The 15531-nt window shown below is 40.4% G+C and overlaps 1 long non-coding RNA gene across 1 annotated transcript; it reads left to right on the forward strand.

Moving 5' to 3' along the window:
• Positions 1 to 4268: 4268 nt before the first annotated feature.
• LOC120985793 lies at positions 4269 to 15120 on the forward strand. The gene is made up of 3 exons (XR_005775581.1): positions 4269 to 4281; positions 8033 to 8034; positions 15021 to 15120. It is a non-coding gene; the product is annotated as an uncharacterized LOC120985793 (long non-coding RNA).
• The last annotated feature ends 411 nt before the right edge of the window (positions 15121 to 15531 follow it).

A 15531-nucleotide genomic window follows, 5' to 3' on the forward strand; every position in this document is an offset into this window, starting at 1 on the left:
AGTGAATCTTTGATTATAACTACAGCACCAAGTTAGCATTGTAAATTAAAATTATAAAGATGGATTCAAAATTAATTCATACTAAGAGTGTGGTGAATGATATATAGTGTATTTAGCTGCAGTGTAGTAACTGTACTTTTGCTACTTAGAAAAAACCTTTAACTGAGAACACTGTCTATAAACTCGAGTACATTGTCACATTTTACAACCTGAAGGGGCCTGAAAACATTTTGATACAAAAAAAATCACAGAAAAAACTAAGATAAAAACATCCTGCACTGTATGATATACAAATGTGCAGATGTCCCTGGCCATATTATTGAAGAAAATCACAGAAATACGATAATAATGCACTTAGTAAAGTAGATGCAAGCATTATATATGAACAAAGTCCTCACTCTGATAGGATAATATCTGAGACACTTAGCCAATATATTTTGATCAAAACACATCTGAGCCCGCCTACCAAGCGCCAAGGTGGTCTCAGGTCAGGCGGGTCCTACGCTAAACCTACCTAAGCCATTGGGCTTCTACAGTATGTTCTATGTTCAGGAGCGCAGACGCCGCACATATGGTGTGCTTCTCCTAGTCACCTCCATGTGCATCAAGCAACCAATGGGAGGAGGAGCAAGCACACCTATATGTACCACGTAATCAAGGCGCTCTATTGGGTAGGAAGGGCAAAAGTGCAGAGGAATGCTACTCCCAAGATAAAATAGGTGCGCATTCACACTTGAAGGTGCCACTCCCTCAAGCAGGGATGCACATGTGTGGCGTCTGCGCTCCTGAACATAGAAGCCCAATGGCTTAGGTATGTTTAGCGTAGGACCCGCCTGACCTGAGACCACCTTGGCGCTCGGTAGGCGGGCTCAGATGTGTTTTGATCAAAATATATTGGCTAAGTGTCTCAGATATTATCATATCAGAGTGAGGACTTTGTCCATATATAATGCTTGCTAAAAAAAAATAAGACTTTAAAGAGATTTGCAGACCCCTAAAAATTGATTTCTAACTGTGTAAAATGTCCCCCGTCTTTTCATAATATAACTATGGGGTGATGACATGTCATCTTTCAAGTAACAGAGGCAGATAGTCACTGGCTACTGCAATGACATGTCACCCATTGTAGAAATCCTTTTAATGCTGAATTGGATGAGTTTTATTCAGCAGGCCATCCCAGTGATGCCACAGAAGAAGCAAAAGGGCTAACCCTTGGGTCGGGCTCATGCCCTGTGTGTGATAACCTTTTAATATTTGATGAGCTAGTTTTTAAAGTTGTATGTGATTACTAGTGATTGACGAACATCTGCCGGGACGGTTCGCGAACGCGATCAAATGTTTGCGATCCGCAAGTTTGCGGCGGGTCCCATTCATTTTAATGGCAGACGAACCTGAAAAACCTTCAGCTCATATTTGCAGCCAATAAATAATTACTAGAAGTGCACAAATAGTCCCACAACATGGACAGTGACATACCAGATGTATTATTCGAAATTTCCGATCTCCATTCATCATTTTTTTCAATGCGAAATACCAGCAATATAATTTTCGAGTACGCGCATGCGCAAATGCACTATACAGTACCCAAATGCACTATAAAGAAAGTATATTGGTATATAACACTCCGCTTCAATCATTTTTTTTGGGGGACGACTGGTATATCGCACCAGTAGAAATTATTTGTTCCAATAACGCTTGTCCCTCTATATACCTGCGGTATCGCAGCAGAACCGCACACAACTGCCGCACAATACAAATGCACTATAATATACTTTCTAACATAGAAAGGATATTATAACATTGTACACGGAAGGCAATCTATTAGAATATACATAAAGATAAAACGAAACCTTTAATAATTTTACTATGAGGGTCCAATTACCCGTCCGTAAGTGTTTTGCGGATCAGTAAAACACGGACACCGGCAATGTGCATTCCGCAATTTGTGGACCACACATCGCCGGCACTATAATAGAAAATGTCTAATCTTGTCTGCAAGATTTTTGCGTAAACGGAAGCACAGATACGGAAGTGCGGATCCGCAAATGCGGATGTGGATCCGCATATGCGGATGCGGACAGCACATTCCAGCCCTATTGAAAACGAATGGGTCTGCACCCATTCCGCAAAATTGGGGAACGGATGTGGACCCATTTTGCGGACGTGTGAATGGAAAAGATATCCCTCAAAATGAAAATAAATGAAATTATTAAAGTTAAGAAAAAAGCATAGATGTGGTAGGCAATAACAAGTGCTCGGCGGCACTAAATCAGGTGCTCAGCGGCACCAAATCAGAAACCATATGTCCTACCACAATCCGGGAGGTTCCAGTGCACATCCATGAATCCCGGCGGGAAAGCAAAAAACATCTATCCCTGGGCTAGATGATGATGTGGTATTGAAGGACAGGGTGGGCAAAGAACTGTCCCTGATATTGCCCTACAGGGGGGTGCTATTCTGGCCCTGATAGCCTAACCACAGACCACCCGTCCTGATAAGAGCAACCCCGTCCGGAACCTTACCCTATCTAAAAATGGCCCTAGTAAGCCCCTAGCCCCTAGGCCCCTGACTTCCAGGTGATCACTATATAGATCTATGTGTTTTTGACTCATTATAAAAGTATATTATAAGTATATCGCACCCCTCTGTGTATCACACCTATCGATAGCACACCTATAGCAGTCCTTAAAATGACTTTTGTGGCCCTATTAGCTAGAGTTTGGTGTCCCTAACAGCCTGTCCCTGCTCCACACAGCAACCTCTCCCTACACTGGCAAAAGACTGAATGTAAAATGGCGGCCAGATCAGGTTTATTTATAAGGTAGGGGGTACGTCCATGTGCTGAAATGTCTCAATTGGCTGTCCTGTACCATCTGATGGATGTGTCATGGGTCAAAGTTCTTCATAATGTAAAAGAATATTGGGGGCTCGAATTTCTCCATATGTTCGCATGTTCGGTGAACACGCAAAGTTCACCGCGAAACGACCTCCGGGCGAACTGCTAGTGATTACAATAAATCTATTAAAGGCTTAAATTAAATGTGGAGTTACTTACTCTATGTGAGATATTGTCTATTCTTGAGTTTTAGAGATTAGGAAGTGATCATTTTGTTTAGATTGTATCTGCTAAATTACCCTTTTGCTCATCAGTGTAAGTGTAAGTGTAATTAGAGTGAAGGCTTTCCTGCAGAGCCAGGTCCCCTTCATCCATGTTCCCAATAGTAGGTGTGTGGTCTGCCTCTATTAGAGGTACCACTGTGAACAGGACGCTATTCTTCATTCGTCCAATAATGAAACTGAAACTCAATGAGAGCAGGTTTCTACTTTACATGTCTAATAATGCTTATCATTGTCTCGATTTTCAGTATCAATATTCCCTTATTTGTTTAGAACAGCTACCTGGAAGAGATCATACTCATGTTATTGATCAAGCTCTGGTTTTTAGGGTACCATATCCTTTTTTATCTCCTACAATCCAGAGTTAAGGTAATGGATACATTCCAAAATATCATGGAACAGGAAATCCAAAAGTTATATGATGTTTCTGTGTCATCACGTGTTTCGGGCAACCTCCTGCCCTCTTATTATATTGCATTAGTGGCTCTCATGTTTATCTAAATATATACAGTAATTATTCTCGTGATATAAGTAATTTTTTGCTGAAGGTTACTTTGCTCCTGATGATCCATAATTTTTTTGCTTTTCATAACAGTTTCTTTCTTAAAAAGAGAGGGGTCCTCGTGGGTGCCAAATACTTGCCATGAGTATTGGGAATCACAATTTATTTACACAGACACCAATCCTTTTCTCCACCACATCCGTTGGTATGGCAGGTTTATCAACAAGCTTTTATATGCAGTGATCCCTCAAAATACAATGGCCTCAGGATACAATATTTTCAACATACAATAGTCTTTTCTGGGCCCTTGTAAGTTGAAACTAGACTCAATATACAATGTCTCAGACTCATATCCAACCAATCAAGGCCACTTCTCTGGTAAAATAGCTGTATTAGTTGCTAGTTGGCAGCTATTCCTGCCTGTTATATGTAAGGGCTTGCTTTATCTGTCTTAGTTATCTGCTTATTTTTCTTAAATCTTCATTCTCTCATATCTTAGATGACATTTTGTGGCTTTGGAACCGATTATTCAACTTACAATGGTATCAATATACAAGATCCGTTCAGGGCTCTCACAAGCGGTCCAAAACGGATCAGTTTTGCCCTAATGCATTCTGAATGGAAAAGGATCCGCTCAGAATGCATCAGTTTGCCTCCATTCCGTCACCATTACGCTTTGGAGGCTGCTTGCAGCATTTTGGTGTCCGTCTGATGAAACTGAGCCAAACGGATCCGATCTGACACACAATGTAAGTCAATGGGACGGATCTGTTTCTATGACACAATCTGGCACAACAGAAAACTGATCCATCCTCCATTGACTTTCAATGGTGTTCAAGACGGATCCATCTTGGCAATGTTAAAGATAATACAAACTGATCCGTTCTGAACGGATGCAGACGGTTGTGAACGGATCCATCTGTGCAGATCCATGACGGATCTGCACCACACGCGAGTGTGAAAGTAGCCAAATAAAAAATGGCTGCACTGTTGTGGTTTTTATAGATAATGAAGACTGGTGTTCATGAGTACATTTTATTAGCCTGCTTTTTAGTCTACGAATAAGAGGTATCTGTCAGTCAATCCTAGCTATATTGTGCAAATATAAAGCTTCCTAAAAGTAATATCTTATTACTGCTAATATACTTTTTTATTAAACTGCATGAGCTGTTTTAGGCAAGACCATATTTTTCCCAGGACCAAGTTTCAGAAATATTCCTTTTGTATCCCTGGAATGATTTTATTAGTTCCTGGTTAATAGGATGTCTTTTATAGGCAAAGCGAAATTTTCTTTCCAGGTGTATTCATGTGACAGATGCCATTTAATAGGAGAATGTGAGAGTGATGATGGTTGTTACACAAAAACAGGGCTCAATTAATCAAAGCAAACATCTTTGGTTGATCCAAGGTAATTTTCTGCTAATTAATTCAGTTGAGATCACTACCTTAATTATTTACTTATCCCACAGCCCCTTATCCTATATGTGTTGTAGATCACGCAGTCAAGTGGTAAAGGAAACATTGTGCCTTCTATTTTTTACTACGAACACAAAGCTTCATTCTTTATTCTTAATCAGTGAAATTCTAGGCTCATTGTCTTTACATGTATAATACCAAGATTATTCGACAATTTGATGCTACTTTATAATGTTGTTGTTGCTATGGTTTATAGCCTAATTTTAGCATCAGTACTAATAATAATGATATTACTATCGGATAGCCTAAAACATTATTGGCCCAGATGTATATTTAATGCTTCACTTATGCATTATCCCTTTCTGACTGTTGCTAAGGCTATTTAGAGAGAGCCTATAAAAAGCCTGTTTAGCAATCATGGTTTGGTTTATGGCCAGAAGGACAAAACACAAAGAAAAGCATGCCTTTCTGATATTGCCACTCCTCCTGATGCAAGCAAGGTACAATAAAGTAGATAAATAGTAATAATTCTGTTCTCAGTCACTCATTAAGAAACAAATGTCATTTGAATATTATGGCAGTTAAACATATAGAAGAGTGCAATTGGAGTCAAATATCTTGGAGTTTTTTTCAAATACTAGTGTTACAGCAGTGGGTGTGGAACCACTGTGTCAACCAACAGATTTGACTTTGGGCCACTCCTAAGGGCGTTATCCAGGCAGTCCCCTGGTTTTCACCCTTGGTTTTAACCCCTGTACAGGGATCTGGACTGCACTGCAAGTGATGGGCCACCATCTATCAGGGGAATTGCTGAATAAAAACCAAAAAGATCCGCTCTCTAGGTTATATAGCTGTGAATTCTACCTTTCTTATTTATTCATAATAGACATATATACTTCAAAATATGAGGACCAAATAAAACCAATAACATCAATATACAAACATGATACAAATTATAAGATAAGATTTAAAATATAACATAAAATACAGGTGCATCTCAATAAGTTAGAATATCATTGAAAAGTAAATTTATTTCAGTAATTCAATTCAAAAGGGGAAACTTATATATTATATAGACTCATTAACCACATCCTGACCAGGCCTAATTTAGCAAATCTGACATATGTCACTTTATCTGGTAATAACTTTGGAACGCTTTTACTTATCCAAGCCATTCAGAGATTGTTTACTCGTGACACATTGTACTTCATGTTAATGGTAAATTTTAGTCAATATGTTTTACCTATATTTATAAAAAAAAATCCATAACGAAAATTTGAAAAAATCCAGTTTTCTAAATTTTAATCCCTCTGCTTTTAAAACAGAAAGTAATACCTCATAAAATTCTAACATTTTTAGAAGCAATTATAAGAAAATCAAATTTTCAAAACCCAGTATATAAGGACCAGTTCAGGTCTGAATTCCCTTTGTAGGGCTTAGGCCTAGTTCACACGAACGTATGGCTTTTATAGTTTTATGCGGTCCGTTTTAAACGGATCCGTTGGTCCGTTTTTGTCTTCCGTTGTGTTTCCGTTCCGTTTCCGTTCCGTATGTCCGCAAAGAATAGCCGTATGGTTTTCGTTTCCAATCCGTTTTTTGCGGATCTGAAACGGAATAGAAAAGGTTGGACATCATCAGTTTAGGACACATCCCTTTTTCACTCCCCCTATTTAACTTGGTCATGTGATAGTTGTGACTCCATTTTCAGCACCTTGTTTCAGCATTGAGAGCGTATTTGGAATCCTGTGTTTGGCAGACATTGGTTTCTGGCTACAATTTTCTGCTGTATCATGGCTGAGGAGGAACTGGTTCTCTTGTGCTGGCTGCTTTCTCGGGACTTCGAACCGCAGCCAACTCTGCAGAACGTGGAACCGAGGAGGAGGAGGCAGTGGGTTCACCCTATTGTCTCTCAGCGGCACAGGAAGGGTCATTTCCACACGCTGTACATGGATCTGCGACAGCATCCTGAGAAATTTCATCGGTATTGTCGTATGTCTGTGAACAGCTTTGACTTGTTGCTAGCGACTCTGCGCCCTGGCCTCACCTACCAGGACACTAATATGAGGCGCTGAATTTCTCCAGAGGAGCGGCTCATCGTCACGTTGAGGTATGCATCGTTTATTTTATAGAATGTGCTTAGTATTACATGTTATTAATGTTATCATTTTGTTATATGTGTCATAGTGTTGCGCCAAATGTTTAAATGTAAAATAGAGAAATAGTATTGGAGACGGGCACTCTATACCAGGAGACACACACATGTAGATATAGAGTGCACGTCTACAGTACTATTTTTCCATTTGCCATTTTATCTGACTGGGAGATTTAGGCTAGACGACTAGCACCTATACATATTTACTGAGCGGGTGACCAACCACTTTGGTTATATTAGTTGTAAATGGTGGTTGTTATAGTATATAATCTTTATTTCTTTTTGTTTTTCAGATTCTTGGCAACAGGGAATTAATTTGTATCTCTGCATTTTGAGTTCCTGCTGGGAGTTTCGACGATTTCTATGATAGTTCGTCAAACATGTGATGTGATTTGGCAGCGACTCAGGGAAGCGGTGATGCCAGTGCCCAAGGCTGAGGATTGGATCCGAATTGCTGAGGGTTTTTATGGTGATGCGCAGTTTCCAAACTGCATTGGGGCACTGGACGGCAAACACATACGTGTTAAGAAGCCGCCTCATTCAGGGTCCCTGTACTACAATTATAAACAGTATTTCTCTGTCGTGCTAATGGCCTTGGCTGACAGTAATTACAAGTTTATAATTGTGGATATTGGTGCATATGGGAGCACTGCAGATGCGCGCATTTTCAGTGCTTCCAGAATGTGTGAGAGACTTCGAGCCAACCAGCTTGCCCTACCAGAGCCCAGATTGCTGCCAGGTTCTGCGGGACCACCGGCTCCATTTGTAATTGTGGCTGATGAAGGGTTTGCTTTGGCACCACATGTCATGCGACCCTTTCCCAGACGCAACCTGGATGACAGCAGACGTATCTTCAACTGTCGGCTGAGTAGAGCCCGTCGGTATGTTGAGTGTGCGTTTGGAATACTCACACAGAAGTGGAGAGTATTCCTGTCATCCTTACAGATGGCACCGGAGAATGCCACCCGGGTTATTCAAGCGTGTGTGATCCTGCATAACTTTGTCAGGATTAATGATGGTCCCTCAGAAGTTGAGGATTTGAAATCTGGTCCATCTTCTTCAGGAGGATTGGACCAGACCCTTCACGGACGACCAGGAACTGCAGCCCTTGCAGTTCGGGCCCTCTATGAAGAATATTTTTCAAGTCCTGAGGGAGCAGTGCCGTGGCAGATGGGCGTAGTTCATGGCAGAGTGTAAAATAATCTGGACTCTGGTAATCCTAGTAACTTTCTTTTCCTAGTTGTATTTTTGTTTTTTTGGTGGTGGGGTTATATGTTGATAGTGTAGGGACTCACAAGACAAAGAGGACCCTTGACGTGGGCTTGTGGGCTGGGGTTATATTGTATGAATTGTCAAATTACATTCGTGTAGTCTAAATTGCGAAATTAGTCAATTTTCATGACTACAAAACTCGTATATTTGATTGTATACAACAACCCTCTAATACCTCTTAAAAACCATAACTAAATCGGACCTATTTTATGATTGCATACGCACCCATATGTTGCAATACTTATTCAAAACTTGTTGTTTTTCCCTAGGCATGCCGAAGACTTTTAAGATGCTGTCCAAGGTCCCGGAATCGGAGATTATTCAAGCACATACAACATGATTCCAATAGATGTAGATTATGTATTTTTGGGCTGAAGCTGCTCTGCCCATCCTGTGTCCCTGCAACTGTATACAAACAACAATTCCCAGTCTGGGTTGATATTCTATTGCTCTTATAGGGCATGCTTGGAGTTGTAGTTTTTATACAGCTGGATGGAGGAAGGTTGAGCAGCGTTGACTTTACGTTTATTGCCAGCCCGAGTTGTAATGATTCACCCAAAAATTGATGTGTATGACGTTTGGAGTGTAGTGATGTAATTCAAACATGTCATGTTGTATACCGTTTAAATGTTGATGCTCTGCTAATAAAAGGAAACAGTTTTTTTGAATCTTTGTATATATTTGGAATGAACATTTTCCAGGGTAAAAATAAAAGTGCTTCATATTCAGCTATCAAATAAAAAAACAAAACATAACATCAAAATTACATTTCGGATAATTCCCGCATAAAAGGGCCCTGTGTGCTAGGGCCAGCCACATTAGGGGGTGGTGGGTATCGCATCCTTGGTACAGAACAAGGGGGTCGAGGGGCAAAATCATGTTCTTGGGAAAATAGGGGCTGGGAATAAGTTGGTTGGATGGGCTGCTGGTAATATATACTGGGCCCTGGTTGTGCTGATGTGCCAACGTTTAGAGTTAAAGCCCGACAATGTACATTATGGACTGCCCGCACTAGCTCTACTGGGTCCATAGGGCTTTTTAGAATGTTGGCTACAGTAGCCATTACCGAAACAAAAATGTCTTGCTTTTCAGCAGACAAAGGTTCTATAAGTGGCGCGAGGCCACTGAGCATCCGTTCTTCCTTGCCCTCAATCCTTCTCTGCCTTAAATACTCGAGCACCTGACTTTCAACAATGGCTCGAGTATTTAAGGCAGGTTCGGCAGGCTGTAGTGCGGCCCTTCTCCGCCGTGGTCTCCTTAATAAAGGTTCGGGGCTCGACTGACCCTCAGCCCCAACCTCCACAGCAGAGGACTCCTCCCTCTCTGCCGGATCCAACGTTTGCGACATTTGTGGCTCTTCAGTGGCCAGAGAAGGGGAATCCTGTGGAGCAGCCACACGCTCCTCATCACTGGTCGAAGACTCATGGCCCCTCTGCTCTTCCAGGCTGTCAACGGTGCTGTGGAATGAGAGAGTAATGTAAATAACATTGGTACATATATATCCACATTGTATGAACATATAAGCCACATTTCGTAACCCACACTGGATGACATGGCTCCAGTAGACGTGTCACATATTGATTATCAGGATAAATAATCAATCTGAAAAGGCGTTTGGAAATCATTATTATGTAATATAGAGCTGCACAAATGGTTGTCCCTTATCGCTCTCCTCACCTGTTTATAATGTTAGCCATTTGTGCCGGTCAGATCAGGATAAACAATGGTAGCTGGAATACTTTAGTGAACATTGTGGTGACAAGGCCAGTATATTCACACAAGATATTATAACAACATGTACCTGGCTTGTGCACTCCAGCCCTAGTTGTATACTAGCCTATAAAACATTACTGGTAAAATGATAAAAAAATTTCAATAAATAAGCCACTACTAATATATTTGGGGACATTTCTAAGCAAACATTCCAAATAATCTAGACATTTCATACTCACGGCCTAACGTCCAGCACTGGCTTTAAGAAAGCCAGCTGCCGGGTATAAATGTATGGCTTCTTTCTGACGCCTCCATCACCACTTTTGCCCATGGCCTGAACTCGTTCCCGGCGGAACTGATCCCGGCACGACTGCCAGCGAGTCTTTAAGCGTTGGACTGTAGAAATATAACATAACAACAATTGGAACTTCAAAAATGTCATCACACGTATAAAATCACATCACTAAATATGGTTACTACTACATTAAAACCGGTAAATACTTAATTTAATATACCATATACTGGAGATTTAGAAAATTCATAGGCTGAATAACCTGCGAGATAGCAGGATTGTTGTAACCCGGTAATCATAACAGGCTTTAAACATTATTCAGACTTGATATTTGGACATTACAGGGATACACAATATGAAGCTCTAAAGCTGGTTAAAATGTATACCTCTAAGCATGTCCACACATGAAATATATATCAGACTGCAGCAGGCCATGGTTCAAATTGTGGTTTTACTACAGCAGGTGAGCCACAGGTGGCCATGGCTGATGAATAATCAAACAATATATAGTGCTGAGCACTTTGACATTGAAAAAGCAAGTGCTACACAACATCCTCATGGTGCACATTCTAAAAAACACTTACTGATTTACCTGCTTGTGTAATAGACTCCAATATACACCATTGCTTGACAAGTAACAATGACATTATAGGCATTTTACACATAAAACACATCAACATGGGTTGGCATACCTAATTTTCGGCGTTTAGAGGAACTGGCCTTCTCCCACTCTCTGGGCAACATGTCACGGGTCACCTCGTCCCATGCCCGCTCCTTGCACATGCGGTCGTGATAGGCCTCCGTTCGATTGTCCCAAAGCTGGGGACGTTCCTGGATCAGCAAGATCAATTTCTCTGCATCCATCTTGAGAAGCTGCTATCTTGCAAGGCAGACAGGCTGGGGCCGGTTTCAGCACCTGCACATGTGCTCTTGACAAAGTTTGTAAACACAGAACACATGGCAAAAGTAGGCTGGGCCTAGTATTTCTAAATTAGTGATCCGCTAAAAACGGATGACATACGGATGTGTTCCGTATGCATTCCGTTTTTTTTGCGGACCCATTGACTTTAATGGAGCCACGATCCGTGATTTACGGCCAAATATAGGACAAGCTCTATCTTTCAACGGAACGGAAAAACTGAAATACGGAAACGGAATGCATACGGAACACATTCCGTTTTTTTTTTGCGGAACCATTGAAATGAATGGTTCCGTATACGGACCGTATACGGAACACAAAAAAACGGCCCGTTCACTTGCAAAAAAAACGTTCGTGTGAACTAGGCCTTACACATTGGAAACACCCCATAAATGACCCATTGTAGAAACTACACACCTCAAGTTACTCAAAGCTGATTTTACAAACTTAGTTAACCTTTAGGTGTTCCACAAGAATTAAAGGAAAATGGAGATAAAATTTCACTTTTTTGCCAGATTTTCCATTTTAATAATTTTTATTTATTTAACACATAGAGTTAAAAGACAAACAAAACTTAATATTTATTAGGCTACTTTCACACCTGCGTTAGGTGCGGATCCGTCTGGTATCTGCACAGATGGATCCGCACCTATAATGCAAACGCTTAGATCCGTTCAGAACGGATCCGTTTGCATTACCATGAACAAAAAAAAAAAAAATTATAATTATTATTTTTTTTTGTTCATGATAATGCAAACGGATCCGTTTTGACTTTACATTGAAAGTCAATGGGGGACGGATCCGTTTGAAAATTTAGCCATATTGTGTCAACTTCAAACGGATCCGTCCCCATTGACTCACATTGTAAGCCTGGACGGATCCGTTTGCCTCCGCACGGCCAGGCGGACACCCGAACGCTGCAAGCTGCGTTCGGGTGTCCGCCTGCGGAGCGGAGGACAAACGGTGCCAAACTGATGCATTCTGAGCGGATCCGCATCCACTCAGAATGCATTAGGGCTGGACAGATCCGTTCGGGGCCGCTTGTGAGAGCCTTCAAACGGAACTCACAAGCGGAGCCCCGAACGCTAGTGTGAAAGTAGCCTTAATTCTGCAGTTTACAGAAACACCCCACATGTGGTCATAAACTAATGTAAGGGCACATGGCAGGGCGCAGAAGAAAAGGAGCGCCATATGGTTTTTGGAAGGAAGATTTTGATGAACTGGTTTTTAAATGCCATGTCTAATTTGAAGCCCCCCTGATGCACCCTTACAGTAGAAACTCCCCAAAAATGTACCCCATTTTGGAAACTAGGGGATAAGGTGCCTGTTTTATTGGTACTATTTTGGGGTACATATGATTTTTAATTGCTCTATATTATGTTTTTTGTGAGGCACTTTTTTTATTTTTTATTTCATGTTCTATTTTTATAGAGCAGGTTGTTACGGATGCAATGATATCAAATATGTCTACTATGTTTGTTTGTTTCAGTTTTACATAATAAAGCATTTTTGTGTCTCCATTTTCTGAACGCCATTTTTTTTTATTTTTCTGCCAATCGAGACAAGGCAGGGGCTCGTTTTTTGCAGGAAGAGTTGATGTTTTCATAGGTACCATTTTTGGGTACATATGATTTTTTGATAATTCATTATTACACTTTATGGGGCAAGGTGACCAAAAAATTGGTTGTTTTTGCACAGTTTTTATTTATTTATTTTTACAGCGTTCACCTGAGGGGTTAAGTCATGTGAAATTGTTATAGAGCAGATTGTTATGGATGTGGAAATACCTAATATGTATGCTTTTTCTAATTTATTTAAGTTTTACACAATAATAGCATTTTTGAAACCCAAAAAATTATGTTTTAGTGTCTCCATAGTCTGAGAGCCATAGCTTTTTTATTTTTTGACCGATTGTCTTAGTTAGGATCTTATTTTTTGTGTGATGAGGTGACGGTTTGATTGGTACTATATTGGGGTCATACGCCTTTTTGATCGCTTGGTGTTGCACTTAATGTGATGTTAGGTGAAAAAAATTGCTTTTTTGGCACTGTTTTTATTTTATTTCTATTACGGTGTTCGCGTGAGGGGCTAGGTCATGTGATATTTTTATAGAGCTGTTTTTTTCGGATGCGGCGATACCTAATATGTATACTTTTTTTATTTATTTCACTTTAACACCATAATAGCATTTTTAAACCAAAAAATTATGTTTTAATGTCTCCATGTTCTTAGGTCTATAGTTTTTTTTTTTTTTAGCAATTTCCTTATGTAGGGGCTCATTTTTTGCGGGATGAGGTTACGGTTTTATTGCTACCAATTTGTGGGACATACGCACTTTTTATGATGTAAAGTGACAAAAATGGCTTTTTTTTACACTGTTTTTATTTTTACTTTTATGGTGTTTATCAGACAGGGTGGATCCGGGGCTGAGCCAGCCGTCAAGCACACGGCAATACCAAATATGTCTATTTATTTAATAAAAAATTTTATATTTAAAAAAAAAATTTAATTACTTAATTGGGGGAATTTTTTTTTACATGTGAAACCTTTTTTTATTATTTTTTATTTATTTTTATTTTACACTTTGCGTCCACCATAAGGACATACAAGACCCCTGGGGGACATTTAACTTCACTTTTTTTTTTTCACTATTGATTTCTCCTGTAACTGGGGCTGACATAGTAGCCCAAGTTACAGGGGAAATACACCCCCCCCCCCCCCCCCCAGTGAGGCTGTTGTAGTGAGGCTGTACAGACCTCATCGAGGTCTGTGAAAGACCCGACAGCTCCTGCACTCTACCGGCCCAAGCGGTCACATGACCACCAGGCCAGCACAGTAAGCACATAGCGCTATGTATACAGCAATCTAGAAGGCAGGGACACCTGGGAACTGTCCCTGCCTTCCCTCTGGGTTGCCCTGCTGTCACTGACAGCGGGCCCCCCACTCGGCAGCTGCACGATTAGCGCGCAGCTGCCATCTCTGAACAGATGTTTTAGAACGTCCATTTAGAGATAAACAACCGCCCATAGGATGTTTATATCCTATGAGCGGTCAGGAAGTGGTTGAATACAGAGTGATCCACTTCAAGTGTTTATTTATTTTAATGTTGATGATTATGGTTTACAGCTAATGTAAACCCAAGTCAGCTAATCAACACAAAACACCTGCAAAGGTTTCCTAAGCCTTTAACTGGTCCCTCAGTCTGGTTCAGTAGGCTACACAATCATGGGGAGGACTGCTGACTTGACATTTTTCCAGAAGCCAGGAGGGTAAGCCACAATAATTAATCAATAAAGAAGCTGGCTGTTCACAGAGTGCTGCATCCAAACATATTGATGGAAAGTTGTAGAGTGGAAGGAAAAAGTGTGGTAGAAAAAGGTGCACAAGCAACAGGGATAATCGCAACCTTGAAAGGATGGTCAAGAAAAGGACATTCAAGAATTTGGGGGATATTCACAATGGTGAAGTCAGTGCTTCAAGGGCAATTTATTTCATTTTCCAGCAGGGCTTGGCATCTGCCCAAACTGTCAAAAGTACCAAAAGCTGGTTTTATAACCCTTGTATCACTGTACTTGATCGACCAGCAAACTTGCCTGAATTTTGCAGACACCAAACCCAACAATGCAGATGAGTTAAGGCCGCTATCAAAGCAACCTGGGCTTCCATAACACCTCTGAAGTGCAACAGGCTGATTGCTTCCATGCCACGCAGAATTGATGCAGTAATTCATGCAAAAGAGGCCCCATATATATACTGTACATTCTTTTTCACTATTAAAAAAAAAAAAAATTCCTTTGGTCTTATATAATATTCTAATTTTATGAGATACTAACTTTTGGGTTTCCAATAGCTGTAAGCCATAAACATCAACATTAACCCCTTAAGGACTTTGCCATTTTTCACCTTAAGGACCAGGCCATTTTTTGCAAATCTGACATGTGTCACTTTATGTGGTGATAACTTTAAAACGCTTTGACTTATCCAGGCCATTCTGAGATTGTTTTCTCGTCACATATTGTACTTCATGACACTGGTAAAACTGAGTCAAAAAATTTAATTTTTATTTATTAAAATAATACAAAATTATGAAAAATTCACAACTTTCCAAATTTCAATTTCTCTGCTTTTAAAACAGATAGTGATACTTC

This window comes from Bufo bufo, chromosome 1 (genome assembly GCF_905171765.1).
Source record: "Bufo bufo chromosome 1, aBufBuf1.1, whole genome shotgun sequence".
In the NCBI taxonomy this organism is placed as follows: domain Eukaryota; kingdom Metazoa; phylum Chordata; class Amphibia; order Anura; family Bufonidae; genus Bufo; species Bufo bufo.